The 18,158-nt window shown below is 33.3% G+C and overlaps 1 protein-coding gene across 3 annotated transcripts in view; it reads left to right on the top strand.

The window, feature by feature from the left end:
* Window positions 1–11,393, top strand: part of LOC149079953 (poly(rC)-binding protein 3-like) — a 423,390-nt gene extending 411,997 nt beyond the window's left edge. For all 3 annotated transcript variants that reach the window (XM_089238858.1, XM_089238857.1, XM_089238859.1), the window contains one exon: window positions 1,522–11,393. The gene's annotated coding sequence lies outside the window, so the exon portion shown is untranslated. The remainder of the gene's footprint in view (window positions 1–1,521) is intronic.
* Window positions 11,394–18,158: the final 6,765 nt, after the last annotated feature.

The raw sequence follows: 18,158 nt of genomic DNA, 5'->3' as shown, positions 1-18,158 counted from the left end.
ATACAGTTAGAACATGAAAGAAAATAATGAGATAAATCACAGTACCACGGATATTTTCAGATATATTTGGTGTTTTTTATACAAGTGTAAAGGCACATAACTGCAGTACCGAAATTGCTGCAAGTAATCAGCATATGAAAATTTCATTCATCGATAACGAAATCTTGAGGAATAGAAAGGGTTGTTTGTAACATATTTTTGTAGAAAAAATGTTGATTTTTCTACTCACACATTTTTGAAACATTTTTTTTTTTTAATTTTAATAAATTTTTGGATATTTATTTCTGTTCTAGTCACTCTTAAAAAAAACTACAGATAAGCAGTTTCTGATCCGCGCTGAGAAATTCAATGATTTTTTCAACGTATAATCCGTGAATAATGCGCAGGAAAACATGGTACTTCGAGAATATCATACAAAAGAGAATCGTAAATATTATCGACAATAAAATACTGTAGTATATATATATCAACACTTTTCTACTATTTAATAGACTAAACTACACATGCATCTGGTAAACATTCCTTAGAGAAATTCCTGACGAATTGGTACATGCCGAAATGTGCCGTGTACCTAATAAGATGTTTGTTTCTGAGAATTTTTCAATCTATATGTGTTAAATAAGTGCATGGTCGCTCATTTTGGTTCGAACAACCCACTTTCACTTGCGAGTTGAATAGTATTATTAATCCCTATGCAAACAGGGTCACCGATTTGGAAATTCTCACTCATGAGCGGCTTAGGTTTTCTGAACATCGTTCAGCAGTGGTCGAAAAGCGGTAAAATGTTGGGGAAGGGGGGTTCATTCTTAAAAAGGCTTCTTCCTGTTCTCCTAAAGTCATTCCTCAGCTTTTCCGAGGCTTAGTTCATCCTGGACTGGAGTATGCTGTAAGATTTTGGAGACCATACCTACAGAGGGACATAGATTTGATTGAAGGAAGGTACAGAGAAGAGCTATGCGTGCTCTTATTGGCCCACAAGGCTTGAAGAAAGACTTGATTTCTTGAATATGTTTACATTGGTAGAACATGAAGATGTCGGGGAAGGTATGATCAAAGTATTTAAAATTTTCAACGGGATGGATAGCATGGACCATGAGTTATTTATATACCATCAATCCACTGCTTCGACAATTACACCAGTATTGTTAGTAAGCGACAAATCAAGGTTGTGATGTCACAGGGAGTTTTTCCTAGTATGGTTGTTAATAAATGGAATAGCTTACCTATTAAAGAAGTATGGCAGACATAGTGGGATAGATCGAGAAGTGATGCATACTTAGATAAGACAACCATAATCTTTTCTTTTTTATGGGCAGTGTATTATATATTATTAATTATTTTCAAGATTATGCTTTTACATAGGGTTGCTGCTGTATTATTGTTATATTTGTCATCGATATTTTTTTTAACATCTTTCAGCCACCTCAAGTTTTACGTTTGGATATTTTTCAATAAAATTATTAATAAGCCTTAAGTTGTTATTGTATGTGAAAATAGAATTACCGTATTTTGTTTTTACAGCTCTTCTCGTAGCCTTGTGTCCTGAGCCACAATATACACCCTGGATGATCTCCTTTTCTCCCTCCTTCGTACAGCACCTGAAAACATGAGCCCTGAACCTGCGGCGCCAACGCTGGGAGCGTGACGTCAATTTCCCCCTTGACCTTTGGCAATAAGGATTCATCCCTAGGCTCCTTGACAGAAAGTCCTCTCTGTATTAACTAACGGACCTTGAATACCTTTGGACAATCGAAACTTTATTTGCTATTTATGGTTATATATATATATACATATATATGTATACAAAGAACCAAAACTGTTTAAGCCTAACGGAAACATATCAAGCCTGTTTTTAAGGTAAATTGTAAAAAGCAGAAAAAAAAAAATAATTGTATCTGTTAAACAGAGTTTTACCAAGTTGATAGGAACTAAGTGCCTGCTACCGAGGTGTTTATCAATGTAGGCAACTCATTCAAACGCAAGCTGAAGAAGTGTAATTTTTTTTTTCTTTTTTTCTTTTGTACAGAACTGAAAGCTGGGATGACGCGTAAATTAACGGGTACACAAATTAATGTACTTGTGTTGTATTTGACCAACGTACTGCGTTGAGTACTGTGATCAGGCCATAAACCAACTTAAATACCCACTTTTAACCAATGCTGCGGCTACTCGATTTTTCGTCAAGCAAAAACGCGTTCTTTTTAGCTCTTCCCGCTGAGTTCGCGTCGTATCATGATGCTTCGAAAAAAAGAAAAATAAAACAATAAAAAAAAAACTGAAAATAATTAATTAATTAATTCAAATTCTCCTCTTCAATACAGTACGTTGGAGGATCCGGGTCAAAAAATATATATATATATGAGAAGTAACGCAGCGGCCGAGCAGTTTTCTGATATATCAGTTTATTTATTTTTCAATCGTGCAGTATTAACGATGAGAGTTTATGAACGGAATTAATCATTTCTCATCATCAGCAGGACTAAAAAAGCCCCGTTGTATATACATATGTTATACGATGGACTTTATATTCCAATTTTTCATCTCATTCACTTCAGGTATCGTTAAGATGTATACGAAAATAATTGTTGCAATCTGCACGGTTCTTGTTTTTATTTTTTTTATTTCATTTTAGAAACCTTAACCAGAGAGTTGTTTTACGAGAACTTTATCCATGTTTTTCTGGTCCGGATGCGAATCTGTCACATATACAAATACCACACACGTTTTTACATGCAATATACATGTATTACAATAACATTTTCTTTATCCACACCATAAGATATGAAATAAATTAAATTTCATAATTATTGCGAAAAATAATGGTAATATAATATTTTGTGTCTGCCAAGACATTTCAATTTTTACTTATCCATAAATCTATTTATTAAACAAATATAAGTAACATATATATTGCTAAAAACTTTTAAATAGTTATTCATCAAACCCATGGATAATTTTCAAAAAATCATGTATTGATAAGAAAATTTTTTTAAGATACGCTTATATTAATAGTGACTTATTCAATTGAAATGAAAATATAATTAATTAGTAACTTATATATTTCATAATAAACATGCATTAAGGATCTTCTAAAAAAATGAAAAACAACGGGAAATGTTCTCGTAAAACTGAGGACGAACTAATTTTGATATATGTATGAGGAAAATGTCGGGAAAAATTCAAGTTTATTTTTGCTGTAGAGATATATTATATATATATAAAATGTTTTCAGAGAAAATTATCAAACGAAAAATCGAGTTTCATACAGAGAGGAAAAGAGGGATCCGAATACTGTAAGAAAGTATTATCAAAAGATCTTACAGTTCATACATATCAAATTACAAAAAATTGTTTGTGGCTTCAAAATTTTCTACCATACCACCCAAAATCCCCAATGGTCATTTACATAATAATCAGCACTCGAAATTACCCTCTGTTTGATGTTACCCCCTTTACCCATAATCCCCAGCTGCTCTCTGTGTTTATTCACACAGCACTACATAATATTACGTACGACCCCCCCCCCTTTCTACCCTTAAAAATAAAAGGCACAAGTGAAATAAATGCTTTTGCTAATGCTTTTTTGTCGAACGGCTCCCGTATGTTTAATAAATAAAGCTTTGGAACGCATTGATTTCTCTTCAGTGGGAAATATATATATATACATAATAAAGCCTATCGTATTTCAAACTCTATTAATGTTTCATCATGTTGCGCTTGAGGGACTGACTCAATTTCCCTAAAACGTCGAAATGATTAAAAAAAATGATAATAATAAGAGGCTATTCTGCTTATTGCGAATAGGCAAATTTGTCGACAATTAAGTATTTATCGTAAATCAGAGTTGCTTACGCCATTTTTTTCTGACACTAGGAAAAAAAAGAAATAATTTATTACGGTGATATAAATTGTGTCCAAGTACAAAAAAAAAAAGAATATGGAAACTATAAATCAGCCAGGTGGAAGGAGAACTGGAGTTCTCCACTACATATCACATTTTTTGAGATATTGTATATGCACTATTTCTAGATGTAGTTGTTATTGTATATTATACAAGTGCATCTGGCAATTTAGCTCAGCCGGGCGATAGGCCTCCTTAGTATTGCTGTGCTCCTGGATTTATTGTCTTGTCCTTCCGGGCTTTTGGATGCTTTTGTGCAACTGTAGTTTGTGGTGATGGTCTCCGTTTTTTTACCCTCGTCCGAAACTCTGAATTTTTTTGAAAAAAATATTGATCGATTATCAAACGTCAATAATTTTTTCTTTCAGCATTTCGGACGAGTTGGAAAATGGAAGTATTTTCGAGAAAAGATGTGCACTTCAAGAGGAAAGCAAATGCTTGTTAGCTATATACTAGGGTCCACCATGAGTTGCACAGTGCATAGTCGAGCACCAGTGTACGGTGTATTTACGATCAATACTGGCTCGTTGCACATATCACATTGTTTGTCGTTGTCCTTTTTCCTCCTTACCATATCCATCATCTACCCAAACAAATGTAAGATCCCAGAATTGAGAGAATTGGAGAAAAAAATTACAAAAAAAACATTCACACACTCCAGACGTTTTTCTGTCACTATTTAGCTGACATGTTTTACGTGATTGACAATGCCCTATTCCCAATCTTAACATTCATAGAAGAATTCTGAATAGCATGTAGAACTTACCCCTAAATTGCTAGATGTCATGCTTATGCTGTTTAATGTTGTTATGGCGTCATTGCTGTCAAAGTGTTCATTCTACTTTGTAATTTGTTGATGAGGTGATACTCTGAAGTCGTCGGAGCTTTATTCGATGTTCCAAGAGAACTCGAATATCACTTTTTATCTATGCAAGCTTCTCACAGAATGTATGGTCGACAACCATATTCTGTATTTCTTGTTGTGTAACACTAATTTCTGAGGCACGCTTTCTGTATGTGGCACTTTGGAACTATTGATATAAGCTTTTGCCGTGAAAATTTGTCTTCTACTTGAAGTGAAGTAGGTTCTATGTGCAGCATTCTCGAAACTCGTTCTGATATGGCTATTTTGTAGATAAACATTTACAGCCGAATTCAAACAGAACAAATTAATTAGAAAAAAAAATCTGCTGGTATATGGTTCGTAGTATTAAAATGATGTAATCGCAAGCAGGAAAGCTGGAAATAAATCAATTCCATTGATTAATCTCGGGAAAAGAGACAGATGCTCTATGGATAAGCTCTAAATGGAATGATCAAAGAAAAGATAGAGTGTCTTCCAATTCAATAAAACATTACCACGTGGTCAAAGTGTGTTGAAATTTATGTACTACATTAGAAAAATCAACGAAAATGACGTAAAAGAAACGAACTTGAAACTGTTGCCAAAAATACGGGTGATGCATTGCCCCGTAGTGAATGTGCGAGTTCTTCTCTCACAATTATGCCATGTCACTTAAACAAATCTTCTCTCTTCCAAACATCGTTTCTTCTTTTTCCTTCACCAAGGATTTCGGGTCAAAATCTCGTTATTACAGAAAACGAGTCATTAATGAACCTAATTTATATCGAGCAACAAAATTAACAGTTTTCCTGCTTCGGATACGAGCATTAATTGTTATAATAATGTCTTAGACACAAAGACATTCTTGCACGCTGCAATTATTTTTGTTTTAAAATTGGATTTTAATGTAGCTGCATGTTGTTGCTACATACATGGTATCAGAGTGCGTTTGTATTTCTCAGTGTATGATGATTACATTTGTGCCGGCATTTTACATTTTCTACGAGGTTCGGTCAAAATTAAAGAGACAGAAAGCATTTTTTTGTTCCGTCGATAGTGAAATTAAGATTAGTATAGGCTATAACAAACAGCTACAAAACAAAAAACATTAGTTTCTTATATAATCATTTGTAAGGGGATTTAACGTCTAGGTTTTATTGTCATGTTGTCGATAAATGAAAAACAGTTGACATTCCATAACCCATCGAGAGAAAGAGAAGCTGTTTTTGTGTATTACGTAGAGACATAGGCGGTCATGTAGTCTCTTTAATTTTAGACTTAATCTCACAATAATCTTTCATCATTATACGATCGAGTTTGAGAAACGTAAAGTGCGAATGTTCATGATGTGATTGTTTCAAAGTTGCCAAATAGGAAATGCCACGGAATCGGAATTTTTGCCTAATTAGATAAAAAAAAAAACCAAGTGTTAGTTTTTTTTTCTTTTATTATCTTTTCTTCCTCGACGTGTTTCCCATCTTTTCATTTTTTAAAGTAATTTTTCCGTTTGAATATATCATCACTCAATATCCTTCTCGTCTAACCATATTTTATTGTGCGTTACAAAAAATTATGAGAAATGCGAAGATTCATCTTAAATGATACAGAGTTTATAAATGAATAATTTGCCCGCTTTTTTTTTACGTTCCCCCGTTAGAGCTGTATTTTCAGAAGCAAAAGAAAACCGTTTTCTATATAATTAAATTGCACGAATTATTATAGCGAAAAATTTTTAACATTGATAAAACAAACAGGTAGATGGTGGGACCAATTGCTGAACTACCGAGCCTTCGTTTCAAGTTTCTAAAGGCTTTATTTTGCGACCAAATATATAGGTGAACGCCACGCAGATATAAATGAAACTTTTTCTGTCGAATCAAAACCATACGATTTTTTTAAAATAAATTTACCCAACAGTCTAAGTAATCAATCAATGGTCACCGCATGTGGCTTCGACTTATTTATTGTTTCCGCTTGCATTAAAAAAAAAAGCATTATTGAAATATATTCTTCTTTCTATTGTTTATCTTTGTTTCATTTTAAAATAATATTATTTTTAAGAGGCGAGAAAAAAAAGTTTTAACTCATATTTAAAATGAATTACGTTACAGTTTTTTCAGAATTATTTCAAATAAAAGATGGATATTTCTGTAAAACTTACGGATGAGAATACTATTTTTTAGTAGACAGCGATATATTTGTTTAAATTTGATACAATCAATTAGAGAACTAGACCACTGTGAGAAACATGAGGTTGAATCAATGTTTTGTTTGATTGTTCAACTCCCTATATAATAACGATTTGTTGAATCGTACCCATATGTATCTGTTAAAAGTATGCGCGAATCTCTCTCTCTCTGTGTTCTTTAATTTTACTTAAAAATTTAATTTCGAGGCAATCAAGTCTAATTGTGCTCAATTATTCACGTTGAAATGTAGACGGGGTTTCTCAAAAATTGTCTAATATTTCGGCTTGCACCGCACACTTCGGCTGTTATGTTACAAAAAACACGTGTAAATATATTTTAATGTTTTGAGGGACGCGATATATCGAAACAAAAGAGGAAATTTTTTTTGTTATCATTTATTGTCGAATCTTTTACTGTTTAGAGAAAAAAGAAATAGAATGCTGTAAAAATTGGGTATTATATAAAAAAAATATTTTGGAAAGACATTTACTTAGCTGTTGATGCGACAGTGAATATAGATCGCTCCGAATGTGGTGACGCATGGCTCACTGTGAAGTACATATTGCTCGTTTCAGATAAAAGTATTAAAACTTACTGGATCACTTTGAAATATTCTGCGAATGCAAACGAATTTCCGACATATGTATGAGGTCAAATGATACCACGCGCTTCGTTGTTCAGTAATATTTCATTTCCTACATTATAAATCTAAATGTGTATGAATGTTTTCTCTTGTGCTTGTGTGAAGTATAAATGCTCTAGTCCTTAGACATGTGGTGGTTCGTGCATCGCGTATTCAAAAAAAATAGACCTGTACTTTTCAATTAGTATTCGCACGTATTGAATGGCGTAAAGTGTTTGAAACACAAACTAACTAAAGACATTCAAGTCAATCTTCATACTAGTCAGTATTTCGTGGAGGTGTTCTTTTTTTCAAATAAATAATGTCGTGGCTTTCGTCCTTTGATTGTGTGAAACACGTGGTTTTTGAGATTTCCGTGCTAACCGTTGATGTAAAAAAAAATATATCTGCACTTTGCTGCCCTTCGTTTTTTCATCCGACTGGACGATCGATCCTCCGTACGTCCTTATTCTATTGGTGTGGATGTTAAATGTTTCAGTGATTTCTAAATGTATCGCATCACCTGACAATCTTTCAAGATTTAAGCACTTCTTTTTGAAGCTATTCTTGGCATATCACTAGAGTTCTTCCTGTTACGATTATCTCAACATGAAACGAGCTTATCTGTGTGGCTGAGTATGTTTCGCATATCTTCGAAATTGCACTCTGAATACCCAGCCCTGCATGTCTCATGTCATTCACAAAGTTACATCAATATTATACGTTGATTGGAAGATATAAAATTACAGTAAAGTTTCAGTTCAATAAAAAATAAATTTAAAATGATATTATATAACTTATGACTATTCAACTACATCTTATCTGATTGATTTTGTCGAATTCAAATTTTCCTACCAAACATCTGATTACTGGAGAGTTTCGGTTACATTTACCTGCTATGATGACCTTTGAAATATATTTGAAAATTACCTTTTTGTTTTTTTTTTCCTCTTTCACGGAAGATTATGGGCAAATTGCTCTGTCTTTTATGTAAATATGGTTCGTCAAGAATTGTTCCGCGATTGAAATGCAATGCGTTACTGTTATCAAGAAACACCGGCCGATTATAAATTAATCTCAATGGTTTGAGCATAGGATTTAATTTTTTTTATTACTTCTACCGAAAGTATCCGTTGAAACTATAACTATTAAGGTGTTTGAATTTTGTAAAGATATTTTATTCAACCTATTTTTGTTGATTTTTTCTGTTGATATATTTTTTTTATTGTTGACTTTTATTTTGATTTGTAGAAAGATTCAATATTGTTTCAGCAGTAACATAAATATGAAAGAGACTCGGGACGTGCGGAAGATATTTCAAAATAGTCATGTATTGAGTATTTCTTCTCTTCAATAGACAAAAATTAATTTTAAAATATAAACAACTTGAACGAAAAAAAATGAATCAGTGAAATTTTTAATATTTTTGTTGTTTTCCTCTCAATGATGTTCTTCTACTTATGATGCTTTGTGCAGAACTTACTACTTCATTCTTGCCAAATATATTTCTGAATGAAAAGAAGGGTGTCCATATATATGTTTAAAAAATAAAATTAGTCTTCCTCTTTCACCAAAATGAGTAAATCATTGTGTATCATTATATCGAATAGCAGCTATTCATTCGAGTACTCATTGAAATTTTTGAGTTTCACTCCAATAAATTTAATCAGATAGGTGTCTTAAAATTTGAAGCATCAGTAATGTTTGCGCTGCAACATTATCTATAATCTAAATATTGAAAAAAGATCGTTATCTGCTCAGTGAGTAATTTTTGTATTTGGTTGGTTATTTCTTATTTTTTCTTCACGTATTGATACTGTGTATATCAGTTGTGAAATGTGACGTTCCACTGACTAAAAAAAGCACTGATAAAATAACTTGCACTGATAAAACCTCTCTAAAGAGTTTGTGCCAAATTTAATGTATGTGTGGTGAAAGAACAACTGGAGTTATTTCATTGTTTTCATCGTAATTCATATGTATTTTTTCGTTGTTCAAAGTTAAAGATGATTTGAGGCTTTTTAAAGTTCATTAATAATATGAATTTCATTGTATGAAACTTCTAATAATTTTCACATCAAAACATGACAACTGTCATAAAAACTAAAAATATTCTAGAATTTGTGAACTGAATTCTTTCTCCCTTATAAACTAAATCCCCTTGTAAACTAAAATGATTATCAGGAAATAAAGTTTAACTGTAGGAATTCTGATCATCAAATGAGATGTGAATTTACATATATGTGTGTGTCATTGAGCTCTATGATCTCCGCATTTGTTGAAAAATCGTAAGGAAGCTCTATACAAGAACAATTTTTTGATAGTTATTTTAAGGTTTTTGATTTCATTGTATTGTATCGGTTATTGTAAACTGAAGTTTGAGTGACCATTGCGAATGTTTTCGACTTCGTTTTGAACACATATCTGTATCATTTCGAAAATTCGATTTAAAAAAAATGAATATCTAGCAGTTGTTTCTTTTTGTTTTATTTCAACATCATATCTGTTACGCATACATAATGGAACATATCTCATTCATACGCAACATATTTAGTGTTTCAAAGCTTATCTCGAATTGGCATATCATAAAAAAAAGTAATTTATTCTCTATCACTCATATGTAAACAGCGTGTTTCTTTCTTTTCTGTTCACATCGGTTATGATTTTTTTTCCGTTTTCTCGATACTATACGTCATGATGAAGTGTCGAATTCACTTCGATTATTTCTCATCTCATGTGCCAAGTTTCAGCATGTGTCTGAAAGAAAACGCATGTCTTGCATGTTGTTACGTGTGCTGACGTTTGTTATTGCAACTGCTGGTACGAATAAATTTAAAAGAAATAAAATCTGGAAATTGTTTTGATATTTTTATGGATGTTCCAACAGTAAATGAGTAAAAAATGCATTCTAAAAATTGAATTTGTACTATACATGCTCATACATCACATTCGTTAATCTCAACGCACAAATAAATTGAAACTCACGCATGATTGATTCAATTGATTTACAATAGCCATTTATTTAAAAATAGTTCAATCTAAAAATGAACCGTATATATATAACTTATATTTAAATATTTATTCCGTTCAGTAAAATTGAAAGAATAAAATTTTTATTATGTTTTGAAAGAAAAAATTAATTTATAGAAAAACTTGTGTAAAAATTGAAAATTAATTCAAAATACTTATTAAATTTATTCGTACCAGCAAAAATTCTCAAAATGTGATCATATTGCATTGTATTTGTGATTGTTATAGAAATTAATGAACAGAAATGTGTATTTCATTGAACTGTTTTGCGAGCTCATTAACGTTTTGATTGCAATTTTCTAATGATTAATGTTATTATTGCTGTTAATTGATGTCTCATTTTGATTTCCCTTTGCTTGAGAATATGTTTACTTTTTTTCTTCAATTAATGTAGTTTTTTTAGAAAAAAACCCAAAAAATATTCTTTTTTTCTATATACTATTCGCTGCATGTTCCCCTACCTAAAGTATCTCTTATTCACATAAAGTAAAAAAACTGCTATTCACTATGAGTTTCTTGATGTGAGATGTTTCGCTGTTGTTTTGATCGCTTGTTTTAAGATCTATATCAACAACTGTATATGCATACATATCTTGCACTTCAAATGTTGTGAAGCTCGCATTCATGGAGAACAAATTCTTATCACTTGAATTTCATTATTTATGGTTGGCACTTACCTATACTATTTAAAGATATAAAGAGCACAAACTGTTTATGTGTGACCTTAACAGTATTCCTGATTTTTTCAATTTATTGTACAGGAATGATTGGTGTTCAGTATGGTGACTAATAAAAAATTGTTGTGCATATTGTTGTTTGGTGTTTCTTCTTTGGTGTTGTTTTAAATTAATCAAAATCACATTCACACGATGGAATTATTGCCCTAATGTTAGAAAAAATAGTATGTACATGATTTTTTTTACTAACAAAAAAGATAAAAATAGGATAAGACGTTAGTTATAATGTATAAAAAATAATATATATTAAAATTTTTAAAAAATAACAATGGATTTTTGAAAGAATAGACTATGAAAAAAATATTAAAAAATCACTATCACTTAAATACAATACGTATTATTTTCGTTTCAGAATAACCACTTTTAGTTCACTTTAGAATCATACATACCATCGAAATATAATCTAACTTTATTAATAATCTTTGAGTCCATAAAATATATTCAATCCAGAAAACAGTGATCCAATGGAGTTTAAGTGGAAATCTATAACAATTTTCATTTTTGAGCGATGAGACACGTTTAAACTTGTTCTAAATATTTGTTTTTTAAAAGAAATCATTACGAATTGGTTGCAATATATGCAGTATTTTGAATCAAATTATCGATTAAAAGTTTTCATTGCACAGAAATCCCATGTCACCTAAAAGCCAAAGTGATTTTAAACATTTCCTGCCAGATAGACCTGGGTTTGAACATCTTATATTTGTCCAACAGTTATAAATGGCTTTACGTATTTCGTATGTAAATTAGCTCATGTTAGTGCATCAAATTACTGATGCGCAAAAATGAATTGATGAACAAGAATTCCGGTTAAGATACAGACACATTGTTCTATATGACCATCATTTTCAAGATTGATTGCGTGATTAACGGTATTTTTTTTTTCTTTCCATAACATCTTCGCTCCAGAGGTACACATATGTGCACCCTGATTTTTAACGGGTTTAAATAGTTTCAATGATTCTTTTTCCAAGTTAAGGCCTGAGGTACAATGTATAACTAACTGAAATGACCAAAATTAATTAATTAATTAAGCAATTTAACTTTTTTTCTTTTTAAAGGGCATTTCGACATTTAATAAACACAAATCAATAAAACAAACTTTAATAGACAATTTTGGCTCAGGTGTAAAGAGATTATGAGGAATAATTTCATTCGCAAGTATTCCAGATTATTCTTTTACCAATTCCAATAATACAGCTCTGTACGTGAAAACAACGAACTTCTATAGCATTTGCATTTCCGAGAATAGTAATCTTATTTAAGGCATTATAGTTATATCGATTTCGAACTGCGTCAATCTTCCAGCACTTGTAGCTCGCCAATAAATTCAGATAGAGTATTTTGATTGAAATGGTGTTACCTTTTATTTGGTTTTTTTTCTGCTCTTTCCTAATATATACTTACTTTGCGTGTAGGGCTTTCAGGAACTTCACAAATTTGGGTTTTTCAGACTTGACGCATTTTTCTTCCATAATCCATTATCCCCCATAACTCGAAAACGTATTAAAGCATGGGCCTATCCGGGACGGTCCGGGGGCCTCAAGAAAAGAGGGGGCTCATAAAAATTAGATATAGCTGAAATTTTCTAAGAGGACATGCAATTTTAATTGGTAGGATCTCAGATTCAAAATCACTGGCCCGGGGGTCCATGGTGCTCTTAAGACGGTCCTGGGTTGGTAGGGTGTTTTATGTTCTACTCGGGCTCGTCTATCAGCCCCTTTCGTTTGGCAGATTAGGTGACGTTCATCCTGTATATCGCGTTCCCCTTATTCGATATAGTACGATAGACCACACATGTTTAGGATATTTCGGGAATTCTATCTCTGAAATCCATCTTCGCTCATTTCCGATTCACTGCAACACTCCTTTCAAAATAATTGAATGCAAGTTCTCTGAACTCTGTAATCTCTGTTGTAAGACATATCGATTTCGCATCAAGAATTTTGCTCTTTGTCAGTAAATTTTATTACAGACAACAAAACTGAGTAGCAATGTGCTTAAGAGAAAAGGGAAGGGAGGCAGAAACTGAAAAGAATTGTCAGAAACTTCAGCTAAAAGGAGTATTATTTGCTAAAGAAACTAATTAATGAAACTTAATTAGCTGTGACTAAGCTGACGCGCTTCAGCAGCTTAAGTTAATAGGAGAGGAAAAACTCATTAATGACACCAAACGTTGTTTCAATGTAGTGTTTGTGCTTGTTTGTTCTCGTTTTCTAATTTCTTCGCTTTCTTACGGATTTTGGAAAAAGGTAGAAAAAAAATGAAAATTAATCTCAGTCGAAGGGGGAAAAAAAAGAGATTCCGTCCACAGCATCATCAAAAAATGTCGACTGCATCAGAAAAAATAAGTTTCCGAGATAACTTCCAGTTGAATGTTTACACAATGGAGGGGAAAGAAATCCACTTTTTAATATTGTCAGCTGTTGGGGTTAAGAAAAAAATATTACATTTTTTTCAGCTTCTTTCTTCGTTTTTCAAATATGAATATGAACTAAAGTTTACTCTTGTAAACAACACAATATCTTAACATGACAAATTGCGATTTTCTAGAATTAAATTTGTATTGCTAAAATTTTATTTATATAGGATACAAAGTAGTACATTAATAATTGTAATATTTTTTAACACAAAGTTTTCGAGCTAACCAAAAAAATTTTCTTAATGTTTACATATCAAAGCACAATTTTAGAGTAAAGTACACCGCTTCCCATAGAAAATGCAACACCGTCAAGACTTATCGGATACACCAGAAATTCGACAAACGAATTGTGCATCGTGAAAGATGTAAATAATTGAAATTCCGGCTATAATATATATCTCGAATATGTTTATATACGAGACAACATATTACCCATCGAACACGTAGGAGATATAATTGCTTGAAAGTGGGCTCGAACGTCATCGCAAGCGACTACAACTGACGAATTGTGGACACGTATTCAATCTTGCATGGGAGAGTACTCCACACAGACTTCCATCCAAAATCTATATCAGCCATTACCATGCTATGTGCCATGAGTTACAAGTGCTAAAGGGACACACAAAGTACTTATTAGTATTCATAATAAGTACTTATAATTCCGGCATGCTCCATTCGACTTGCAGTTTCATATTCGTTTATAACATGCATCATACAGTATACGGGGTGTCCGCAGTCCTAATTCGGCCTTTATCTCATCAACTATTCGTCGTAGAGGTATGGTTTCGATTTAAAAAAATGCTCAAAATGTGTTCAAAAACCACCCTGTACCACAGTTTTGAGACAGTGTTTTCACAGTTTTTAACAGTGTGTTACCAAGTAAAAAATATAAATTTTTATACGTCGGTCGTAAAGATATGGTTCTAATGTGAAAAATGCTCAAAATGTGTTAAAAAAAATCACACTGTGCCAGTTTTGAGAGTGAAAATACAGTGTCTCACAAATTAAAAAATCTAAATTTCTATACGATCCTCCCGTCCTCTGACTTCCAATTAGAAAGTTGTTGCCTTGTCTCTTTTGAGCCCAACAAAAAAATCACGCGTTTTAAACAACAATATTCATTTAATTCAAAAAAACGGAGAAAAGTTGGACAGCATAAACTAACGGACAACGCTCCTTTCCCTCATTTATGCTGTTCTTTCCCAAATTTTCCTGATTTTGAATTCAAATATCTCAGCGAGTATCGCAATTAAAAACACGGGATTTTTTTTTGTTAAGCTCAAAAGAGACAGGGCAACAGCTTTCTAATTGGAAGTCAGAAGACGGAGCGACAGTATAAAATTTAGATTTTTTTTTATTTTGTGACACCCTGTATTTTCGCTCTCAAAACTGGTACAGGGCGATTTCTGAACACATTTAGAGCATTTTTAAAATCGAAATCATACCTCTACGACAAACGGTGGATGAGATAGAGGCCGTATTAAAACTTACAGGACACCCAGGATATTCTTTCCAACTGATACCTTTGTGAAATATGAAATAATTCAAATACGTCATTTTTAGTAACTAATTTCTTTGTTGATGCTGAATTTTCTAAGAGCAGCAGCGTACAAAGTGATAAAATAACCAGCCAAACTATCTCGGAACCCTCGACTTCCTTCCATTTGATAATTTAAATCCAAAAATCTGAAGAGTTTGTAAATAGCCTTCTACATTGTTGAAGGTAATTAAACTCTACCTCGAGAAAGCAATTGTACTGAGTAATGGCTATTGCTTTGGTGCGCTGTAAATTCTTTGATATTGATCAAATTTTCAACAAACATTTCCAACCCAAACCTGCTAAACACGGGTTGACAACAAGATACTCGCTAATTTTTTCTTCACTTGTTACCAATTGTAACACTGCGTGGCGAATTTTTATATCTGCCAGAATGACGAAACACCAATATAGTGAACTTCTTCTAACGGCACAAACTCTGTGCTCGTAGATACAATTTTAGCCAAGTGCTTAGCTTACAGCAGTGATTCTCAACCTTTGGAAGCTCACGGCCCGGTTTCATTTATTTTTGTTAGTAGAAAGCTCGGTCAAGCACACGACTAACGGAAAATGAGGGGGGAAAGAAACAGTCATTCACACTCGCGGTCTGATATTAATGTCATGGAACGGTGGTTGAGAAACATTGGTTTAGAGCAGTGGTTTTCAAACTTTTATCACTCGCGGCTCCCTTGCCCAATTCATGATTCATCTGCGGCTAACCGGAATAGTTAAGCAGATATTTTCCCATATAAAATAACACTTCAAAGCATTTAAATAGGCATACAAATCGATTTCTCCAGCTCGCCACGACGCCTGTGTCAAAGGTTGGCGATGATCCTAGGAACCGTGACGCATACTTTGAGAAACATTGGTTCAGAGCAGCGGTTCTCAACTGGTGCTCCGTGGCGACTCGAGGAAAATAAAATGAATCAGTAAATTTGATACATAAGTAAATAAGAGAGGACTACACAGGGCCGTCTTAAGGGAAGCATGGGGCCCGGGCCAAGTGAATTTTGTGAGGCCCTCCTTGATAAATTCTCGAAAAATTAACTACTTCTCATATTTTGCTGAGGCCCCTCTTCTCTTGAGGCCCGGGTGGGCCCACAAGGTTCTGCCATAAAAATTATGTACAAAAAAGGGCTCAAGTCAAACAAGGCTCCGCCATAGAAATTATGTACTGAAAAGGGCTCCGCGAGTCAAAAAAGGTTGAGAACCGCTGGTTTAGAGTAAGTCATCTAGAGCTTCTTGAAAAAAGAGGCTGACTCATCCATTAACTTTGAGCAAACGTGTGACGTCATATTCATCTATATAGCCAATCACTATTTCCCATCCTGTTTTATTTTTCAACGATTTCATCATCACTTAAAGCAAACCGGTTCTTTGCTCAAAGGTGGACAACAACTCCAATCTTTAAAAGACACCAACGAATAAGGGAAATACACAAAAAATAATAAAAGTCCTAATGCATTTCAACACCAATGGGTGCCGTCTTCAGAGGAAAAATTTAACCACTAGTTTCGCTGACCGAGTTTCCCATTTGGGTTGAATACCAAATCTTCACGCTCGGTTGCTCAGCGGAAGAAGTACGTCTGTTCACTTCAAACGTCGTGGTCAGAATGAAGCTGTGAGCCTGCGTGAGATACTAATGCAGCGGCCTGATTGGACCTTTGCGAAATAGTGCTATCCGATTGGTCCATTCGAATTTTCCTGTAATTCCCGCTCGAAATGAATTTAAGCCATGGTGTTGCGATCGGGGGTGTAGATTTATTATCCTTCACTAGTATATTTTTGAAGGAACGAATATATGTGCCTTCGTAGAAATCTAGATCAACTGTGGACTTGACATTGTGAAAAACTCTCGCTTCTTAAAATTTGAATTTGTGGCCTTCTTGCCAACAGTGAGCGGCGACGGTCGATTTTTCACATGTGCCATCATAGCTTCCACTTTCCTCAGAAGCCTGAAAATGGTAGTGGAGCCAGTGTGCAAAACCTTGTATGCCACCCCTAAAGATGGAAATGTTGGGAAGCTAACTGGGCTTTAGCTTAGAGAGTATTGTTTTACCAAACAAAATGCCTCTGACCAAACATTCCACTTTCAAAGAAAATCCCTTTTTTTTTTTTGGTCCAGCATTATAAGTAAAATGAAAGATTAAAATAAGGGAAAATGTATTAAAAAATAGCCTACACTTAAATGTGTTGAGTATACACAGTAAGACTCTTAGCTGACTAAAGACTCAAACTTAATGGTCTGAATATTCTGGGAGCTTATATTATTAATCTGAATGAATGAATTACAAGAGAGCTCTTGCATCAGTAAAAATATCCGAGATAGAACATTTTCCCCCATGCCAAGTGCCCTGAAATTTGCACATTCGTACAGCACAAATGTGCTAATTCTCTTTTTTTTATCAGCTGGGGGATTGTGGATACCTTTTTTTTTTTACCTGAAACGCAAATGTGTATACCAATTGAAACATGTGTTACAAAACATTTTAAGACAGGGGTAGAGTAAAGATTCAAACGTCATTTCCCACGTTCCTTTTTCCAAGGACATAGCACATGAACATTTGTGCTTCTAACAGGGGTGGACGATATCAGTATGCATGCAATGTATTCGAAACTAAAGGATGCCCTGACCGCCCCCTCCATAAATTAACAGATTGGTGTTCGCTAAAAAGCATGTAATGTTAAGGGATAAACATATGCCATATTATGTAGTCTTTAAATATTAATTATCATCTGAAAAGGCTATATTTTATTGTTTATAAGCTAATATTTACTTTTTAGATTTTTTTTTACCCTTTTTTCTTAGAATTTAATCAAGTTTTTTTTTCACAAATTTCTAATTTGTTTCAGTGCATCCAGTTTTCACAAAT

The sequence above is a fragment of the Pholcus phalangioides genome, unplaced genomic scaffold (assembly GCF_987345545.1).
Source record: "Pholcus phalangioides strain wild (caught in Gottingen) unplaced genomic scaffold, Ppha-v1.0 ptg000011l_1, whole genome shotgun sequence".
Taxonomy (NCBI): domain Eukaryota; kingdom Metazoa; phylum Arthropoda; class Arachnida; order Araneae; family Pholcidae; genus Pholcus; species Pholcus phalangioides.
This window is presented reverse-complemented; position numbering and strand designations above follow the sequence as displayed.